The sequence below is a fragment of the Mirounga leonina genome, unplaced genomic scaffold (assembly GCF_011800145.1).
Source record: "Mirounga leonina isolate KUSES-001 unplaced genomic scaffold, KU_Mleo_1.0 Mir_166, whole genome shotgun sequence".
In the NCBI taxonomy this organism is placed as follows: Eukaryota; Metazoa; Chordata; class Mammalia; order Carnivora; family Phocidae; genus Mirounga; species Mirounga leonina.
In genome coordinates, this window is record NW_023270418.1 from 37,244,804 (window position 1) to 37,253,099 (window position 8,296).

Below are 8,296 nucleotides of genomic sequence, written 5' to 3' on the forward strand. Positions count from 1 at the left end.
GGGGAGCAGAGGGGGAGCCTGACGTCGGGACGCTGGTCCTGGGGGAGACTTGGCCCTGGTTCTTGGGGCAGTGGGAGCTGTGGAGGGTCACCAGGACAAGGGCTGCAGGGTAGGCTGTGCTGTGGCTGCAGGTAGAGGATGGGCTGGAGGGGCAGAGCTGGGAGTAGGTGACCAAGGGCTGGTCTGGGGCTGTGAGCAAGGCCCAGGCCATGGGGAGTCAGGAAAGGGGCAGGTCAGAGCCCTGGGGGATCCTTTCCTGGTGGCTGTTGAATGTGTCAGTGAGGGGGCAGGGGGCCAGGGTAGGAAGGAAGCTATGAATCCCCACGGGGCTCCCACATTGGAGGTGCCTGCACCCTGGGCAGGGATGGCCGAGAAGCCCCGGAAGGACATGTCGGGTCTCAGATATTCAGAAAGACCTGCCGTCTGGCTCTTTGTGTACTCAAGCCACCCACACAGATGGCGTGTGCACAAGAAAAAGACGGGCCACGGGGTGGGGCTGGGGGACTCAGAGGTATGGCACAGTAAGGCCTTCGAAGGAGACAGTGGACCCAGGATGAGGGGCGGCAGGAGGAGCCAACAGCCAAGGTCTAGAGGGAGGTTGGACCAATGTCTGAAAAGGCTCTGTTGAGAAAAGGATACTATGTGTCTCTTAATTACCAGAGGAATATGTGTTCATTGAAGACATTTTGAAAAATATAAACACATAAGAAGCAAAAAAAAAAAAAAAAAAATTCACCTTTGGTCCCACCACCCAGAGGAAACCACTCTGGTGGTGTGATTAACTGTGAGCACATGTGATTGCCAGGACTTTTCTTCCAGCTGGTTTCTGCCAGGTGTGAAGGTGCTGAGAGTCGTCAGGACAGAGAAACAGAAGAACAGCCTCTGTATGGCGACATCAAGTCCTGTCCATGAACATGGTCTGTCTCCACATTACATGGTCTGCAATGTTTTCTAGCTTCCAGAACACAGACTGGACACTTCTTTTGTTAAATTTACTCCTAAGTATTTATTCTCCCTGATGCTGTTATAAATAGAATTACTTCCTTAATTTCATGTTCAGGTTATTCTTGCTGGCATAGAGAAACAAAAATAATGTTTGCATTGCATCCTGCATGTTTGCCAGACTTATTCGTTCCGATAGTTTTTAGTAGAGTCCTCAGGTTTTCTGTATTCAAGCTCATGCCATCTGCAAATATAGTTTTACTTCTTTTTTCCCCCAAATCTGGATGTCTTTATTTCCTTTTCTTGCCTTATTATCCTGCCCAGAACCTCCAGTACAATGTTGGATAAAACCAGCAAGGACACACGTCCTTTCCTTGTTCCCAAAGAATGTTCTTGGTCACAAAGAATGCATCCAGTGTCCCATTATTAAGTATGATGCTAGCTGTAGGATTTTTTGTAAATGCCCTTTAGCAGGTGGAAGAAGCTCACTTCTATTCCTAGTTTGTTACATGTTGTTTTTTTTTTAAATCATGAAAGGGTGTTGGATTTTGTCTAATGCTTTTTCCACATCTATTGAGATGACTTTGTGGTGCTTTTTTTTTTTTTTAAAGCTATTGACAAGGCATCTTACATTAGCTGATTTTTCTTTTCTTTCTTTTCTTTTTTTTAAGATTTATTTGTTTGAGAGAAAGAGAGTGAGCTCATGCATAAGTCAGCAGAGGGGCAGAGAGAGAGGGAGAAGCAAACTCCCCACTGAGCAGGGAGCCCAATGCAAGGCTCAATCCCAGGACCCCGGGATCATGACCTGAGCTGAAATCAAGAGTCGGATGTTTAACCGAGCCACTCAGGCACCCCGATGTTAGCTGATTTTCGAACACTAAACCAGCCTTGCATTGCTGGGTTATGCACTGCTTGGTCGTGGTCTATAGTCCTTTTTTACATGCTGCTGGATTCAGTCTACTAATATTTTGTTGGGGATTTTTGTGTCTATATTCATTGGGTGTGTCAGTCTGTACTTTTCTTGTGATGTCTTTGGCTTGGAATCAGGGTTGTTCTAGCCACACAGAACGTATGAGGAAGTGTTCCCTTTCTTCTTGGAGCAGTTTATGAAGGACTGGTGTTAATTTTTCATTAACCTGCGGTAGAATTCACCAGAGAAGCCACATGGGCAAGGGTTTGTCCTCGTGGGATGTTTTTAAACTACTGATTCAATCTCTTTACTTGTTACAGGTCTATCCAGGTTTTCTGTTTCTTCTTGAGTCAGCTTTGGTGCTTTGTGTCTCTCTAGGACTTCGCCATCCCCCCGGGTTGTCTGATGTGTTGGGGTACAGGTACATTCGTATTTCAGTGTCCCTGGTGGTCTTTGGCTTTTACCCTCGCCTCTTATGGAGTAACTACAGTGCGCAAGGGACCCTCTGAGAATGCTGGTGAGATCTCACCCCTCCTCTGCTCATACCTTCCACGGGTCTTGTGTCATCAGCGCACCCTCTGTCATGCACGTCCTTGTCCACATCTCCTCTTCCTGTAAGAACACCTCTTGTATTGGTTTAGTACCCACACTAATAACCAGGCAGTGCTGCCCACTTGACCTGAGGACACAGAAGCCTGGGAGCTGTGAGGGTGGCATGGCCCCCAGGGGCCCTGAGATGCTGGCAAAGTCAGATCACAAAGGAGAGGGAGGGACGCCTGCCTGGCTCGGTCAGTAGAGCACCTGACTCTTGATCTCAGGGTCATGTGAGTTCAAGCCCCATGTTGGGTGTGGAGCCTACTTAAAAAATAAAATAAAACAAAATTTTAAAAAAGGAGAGGGAGGAGAGGAGGAGAGGACTGGGCTGGGAGAGGCTTGGGGGGGGTGGGGACGGGGACAGGGACAGAGACAGCACCCTAGGCCTGCCCTCTGGCCCAAGAGGCCCCCTGTCCTGTGTCCTTGAGGTCATTTTCCACTTATGTTGGGCTTAGTTAGGTGGGTCATTTGCCACAAGAGACCCTTGACCAAGCCCATCCAGAGGCACAGGGCTGGGGGGGGGGGGTGTCTGGCAGCTTTACTGGTTGCTGTCATCCTGGAAATAAAACCCTTTGAGAGCTGCCGAGCCCTAGCCCACCTGTGTCACTCCACTCCCACCTCGCCCTAGAGGCAAACCCAAGAGAGAGCTCTCCTTTCTTCCCAGCTGGGCTGGTCACCACTGCTTGGGGGTCACCTCTCCACCCACTCAGCTCAGGATGGGGGAGGGAGTGGCGTCAAAAGTGGGGCTTGGAGCAGGTGCTGGGACACAGCTCACTCCACGGGCCCTCAGAGCCAGCCCCAGCTGCCCTCCCTGGCTGTGCCGCGCTGGGATTCGCCAGTTCCCAGTGGCTCCGCAGAGAGCGTGGCTGACTCTTGGAGCTGGTTGGCCTGAGGGGTCCCAATGGCGATGCCTGTTACTTCTACCTGCTGGGGGAGAGACCAAGCCACTGCAGGAGGATAGCAGCTCTTCTGGGGCCGCTTTCCAGCCTCCTGCCGCAGACGCTGAGGCTGTGGCTCCTTCCCCATCTTTGGCACAAGAGAAAAGAGCTGGAGAGGGAGACAGTAAAGCAAGGAGAGTTCAGGAGTCTGTGCCTGCCTCTGATCAGCGAGAGCTGTTCTGCGGAAAGATCCGTGAGCTCAAGACCCAGAGCCACAGGATCCAGAGCCCAGGATCCGGCCTCGGGCACGGAAAGACTTCCGGGTAAATCAGAGTGGGGTGGGCTGCCCTGGGGCCCCAGGAGGCTCTGAGCTCCTGCCCAGGGTGGTGAGAGGTCTGCACCTCAGCAGGTTGACGTGGAGGAGCGTTGAGTGTAGGGACCTCTTACCTGCAAGGTCAAGATCAAGGGCGCAAGGCCCTGCTCCTGGTCCCATAAGGGGTCATGGGTGGGAAGGGAAGGCACCTGCATGATTCACACTCCCCACTGGCATCTGAATAAGAAATAGGCAGTTAAAACCCCCCAGGCTGCTGGAGATTGGCTGCAGGACAATGTGAATGCACCTAACACTACCAAACAGCACACTTAACAGTGCTTGAGAGGGTAAATCTTACCTTATTTTTAGTCGCAATTAAAAATTTAAAAAACAGGCTGGAAAGAAAACGGGGGTCACGTTCTTTTAAAGCGGGGGATTTTTGCTCCGTCCCCCCTCCGCGGACTGTCAGGGATGGGGGCGGGGGAAAAGCGCAGGCAGGCAGCCGGCTGGCCCTGGGGGCAGGGGTGGAAGGAGGGCATTGTTTCCCAGCCCGCTCTCCCGGCACCGGCCGGATATTTTGGGGGCATTAATCCGGTTCCTCCCGGGACAGCCCAGCCCCACACCCCCTCTTCCCGCCAAGGAGGAGAAGGAAGGAGGAAGCAGGCCGAGCTTGCAATTACACTCACGGGTGAAGGCCTCAGAGCCGGGGCTGCACCTGCGGGGGGAGTGCGTGTTTCCTCCCCCACGTGCCCCGCGAGCCCGGGCAGAGAGAAACCGCCCCCCAGAGCACTGAGCGCGCCGCGGGGTCTCCCCATCTGATTGATAGCGGCCGCATCCGGAGATAAGGACGCCTGCACGCCGGTGAATTGTGGCTTCATATTCCATGAATTTCGGGACGGCTGTCTGTGCACTTATTTGATGGATGCAAACCGCGCTCCAGGCCTCCGAGAGGCCCGGGCCCCGCGCCCCGACCCTGCACCCCCGCCCCGCCTCGGGTGCCCCCGCTCCGTGCCTGGTGACCAGGCCGGTTATTTATGTTTTCAATTTGTTTTTATGATGATCATCATTACTATTATTTGTTTTTCAGGATTAGAAGTCCATCAGACATTCTCTCGCCCCCAGAAGCCGGTCACCTGTCTCCAAAGGGCGGGCAGAGCGCTTTCTTCAGATGCAAGCGGAAGAAAAATATCTCGTAATTATGTTGAATGTTAATAATTAAACTTCGTATAACTCAGCGGATGGTCTGTATTTCCCGGAGTGTGTCTGCTTCATCGCAGGGCGAGCCCGCGCACCCCGTTTCCACACCCGAGCAGCTGCTGGATTTGCGGCTTGGCAACGTCAGTGTTTCCCATGAAACCGGCGTTTAGTAAGGGATTTGTCTCCATGTTTTTCTCAGGCCCCACACCACGATGGGTCCCTTGCCCTGACCCGTTTCCCGAGTCACATGCCTGTCGGTGTGAGGCCGTCCGTGTGGGTGTCTGCCTCACCTGATGAGAGCCGTGTGCCGCTCAGCCATGCGCTCTCACACGCTCACTCCTAGCCACACGCACCCACAGGTGCTCACGCACGCCCACGAGCTCGCACTCACACGTGCTCACACTCACACACACCTGCGCTCACCGTCCTGTCCCACCATCCCGGAGAGCCCTGATCTGTGGGTCCCCAGACGCCCCCACCCACCCGGTCCTCCCTTCCGCTCCCCAGGGCCCAGGAGGAGGGCTTGAGCTCTGAGCTGGAGCTGTTGGAACAGCCGGAAGGCCAGGTGCTCCCGGGGAAGCCGCTCCCGGTAGGAGGAGTCCCACCGGGGTATCTCGGACTGTGGGTTAGAATTTGGAATTCTTTTTGGCCACCTGAAGGTGACCCTTTATGGTTGGGTGTGGCTGTTGGAGACTTGTGTAAAGTCCTAGAGACCACGTTCTTGGGTCTGTGCATCTGGGCCACGTGTCGGGAGTTCAGTGACCTGGGCACCACTGGTCAAGGCAGTGGAGGGCTGCCAGCCACTGATCCTGGGAGAGACCCATCCCAAAGGGGAGGGGAGTGCTGCAGCCACACTGGTGTGGGAAAGACAGCCCTGCTGGATCTGCTCTCTTCCCGAGGATTCCCTGCCCCTCGGCTCTGGATGGGCCGGTGTGGCAGCCTCAGCAGGGCGCTGAAGACCTGCCTCTGGGAGCATTCAGCCCTCCAGCCTCACCTTGAGGGAGCTGCTCATTGCCAAGGGCATCAGCTCCTTCTGCACTCCCCTGCACCTGCGACCCCTCTGAGCAGGCTTGATCCCACCCAACACTCTCCGTGCTTGAGCTTCCCTGCTCCCGGGGCTTCGTGGCTCCCGGGGCTCCTGGGGCTCTGTGGCCCCAGCTCCGGGGCTCCCCTTCTGCCACTTGCCCTCTTGTGCAGGTGTTGTGGGGTCGCTGTCTTCCAGTCTCCCAGCCTCTCCTTGGACAGGTGCAGGCGCCAATGCCACATGGCCACGTGACTTGCTTTTGCCAACAGGGTGTGGGCACAAGCGGGGGCATTTGGGTCCCCGCCTGTCTCTGAGCGGCCTCACCAGAGGGGACACAGGGAGCAGGCTGACCCCAAGCCACGGCCGTAGCCATGGCCACTGACCCCAGAGATCCTGGGTGACTCTGCTGGGCCACACACGCTCATTTTGCAGACTGGAGTTTGGGGTTCTTTGTTATGCAGTGCTTTGCAGCAAGGACTGCCTAATACGGGGATGCAGGCTCCTGTGGCCTTTCCCATTCCTCCATACGCCCCGTGAGAGTGCCGGGGAGCCCACAGCCACCCATGCACACCTCTCGCCCCAGCACCGGGCTTCCACTCCTTGTTGCCTGTGGCTGGTCACAGCATCAGGTGCTCCGCCAGGACCCCAGGCCCGAACGTCTACAAGGAGCAAAGAGGGCCTGACCCACAACGAGGAAACAGGAGCATTTCCATGACGATGCTCAGATGCCAGGACGCCTACGGCATTCCGTGGATCAAGCACCCTGCCGCGTGAAGCCCGGGGGGTTCTACAGATGACTGAGTTGGTGGTGGGAGGGAGGGAGGCAGGTGACCCCACCCAAAACATGAGACTGATGACATGGCACATACCTCCCACAGTGGAGATCTCTGGGGAGCGGAGGGACGGTCAGTCTTTGTTTGCTCATGGGGGGCCGCTGTGTGAGCCCAGACCTGCTGGGCCTCTGTGGCCCCTGGGCGGCCGCCAGCCAGAGCTGCTGGGAGCTGGTGCCTAAGCAAGCCTGTGCTTGGGGACAGGGCTGCAGGGGTGTGGGCCAGCCCGGGACCCTGTGTCACCCCCACGCTTACCGCCACCACCACCACCATGGCCCTCCCCAGTGGTGCCCGGAGAAGCCTGTCCACGAGGAGCTTGTCCCTTCTTTTTAAGTCAGGTTGGAGCTTTCTGTTTGTTTCCAGAAGGTCTTCTGTTCTCTCTACCTGGGCTCCAGGAGGACACAGGGATGACCTGTCCAGCGGGTGGGGAAGGGAGTGGGCCCACAGTCGGAGCGCTGACCATGGGGTGGCCAGGGGGGACGGTTACATCGTGAAGATGCATCCTGGGCTGGGCCACTGGCACTGGCCTCCGCGAAGCCAAGACAAGCCCTGGGATCTGTCCAGACCCGAGGCAGGATGGCACCCAGGGCCCTGAAGCAGGGGAAGGGCAGAGACTGGGAGGGGCGGCCAGCCTAGGAGAGGGGCTCAGGGCACAGGGCTGGGCTCACCCTGTCCCCGAGGGGGCCGGGAGCAGACAAGGTGGCACATGGGGCAAGTTTGCCCTTCGCCAACATCAGTGTCACCAGCAGGATGGCTGGATTTGGTGAACAGAAACACAGAATGCACAGTTAAATTTGAATTTTAGAGAAGCAATGAATAATTTAAGTCTAAGTGTGTCCTATGTAATATGTAGGGCACATTTATGCTGAAAAACTGTTCATTGTTTCTCTGAGGTTCAAATGTGTCCTGCATTCTGCCGAGCACCTCTGTGGGGAGCCCCCACGAGTAAGAGGTGTGTGCAGGTGGGGCCAGGTGGGTGGACGGGGTGAGTTGGGGGAGCAGTCGGAGTGTGTCCCGGGGCCCTGCCGCCTGGAGGGAACTGAGGCAGGCAGGGGGAGGGACAGAGCTCCAGAGATGCCCCCATCCCCACTCCTCAGGTCCAGCGGAGGGACGAGGCCCAGCCCGTGGGGCGGTCCCCCCACTTCTGCTGGGTGCCCCAGGAGCCTGTGGCCTGCTCACTCCCAGCCCTGCAGCCGCGGTCCTCTGGAGGTGGGAGGCCCTGTGAGCCCCGCGTTCACGCTCAGAAACTGCTTCCAGCCGCACAGCCTCCCCAGCCTCCTGGGCTCCAGGCACCCCGTCTGCAGGCCAGTCCTGGGGCTCAGGACAGAGCAGCATGCAGCTGTGGGAGCAGGAGGGGGCTGAACCGCCCCAGACCCCCACAGCCGGCTGCGTGGACCGAGATGATGCGTGCCCCGCTTGGTTTTAGATGAGGAGAACACAAGCCGCATGTAAGAAGGAACTGAAGCAGCTGGGGGTTAGCAGACCTGAGCTTCCAAGTCCCTCTGAGCGGATTAGAGTGAGGAGAGACCGGGCAGGACCGGCCGCGTGTGGCATGAAATCCGGCTGCAGGTGGCGGCTGCCAGCTGTGGGGGCCTCCTCTTCGGCTGA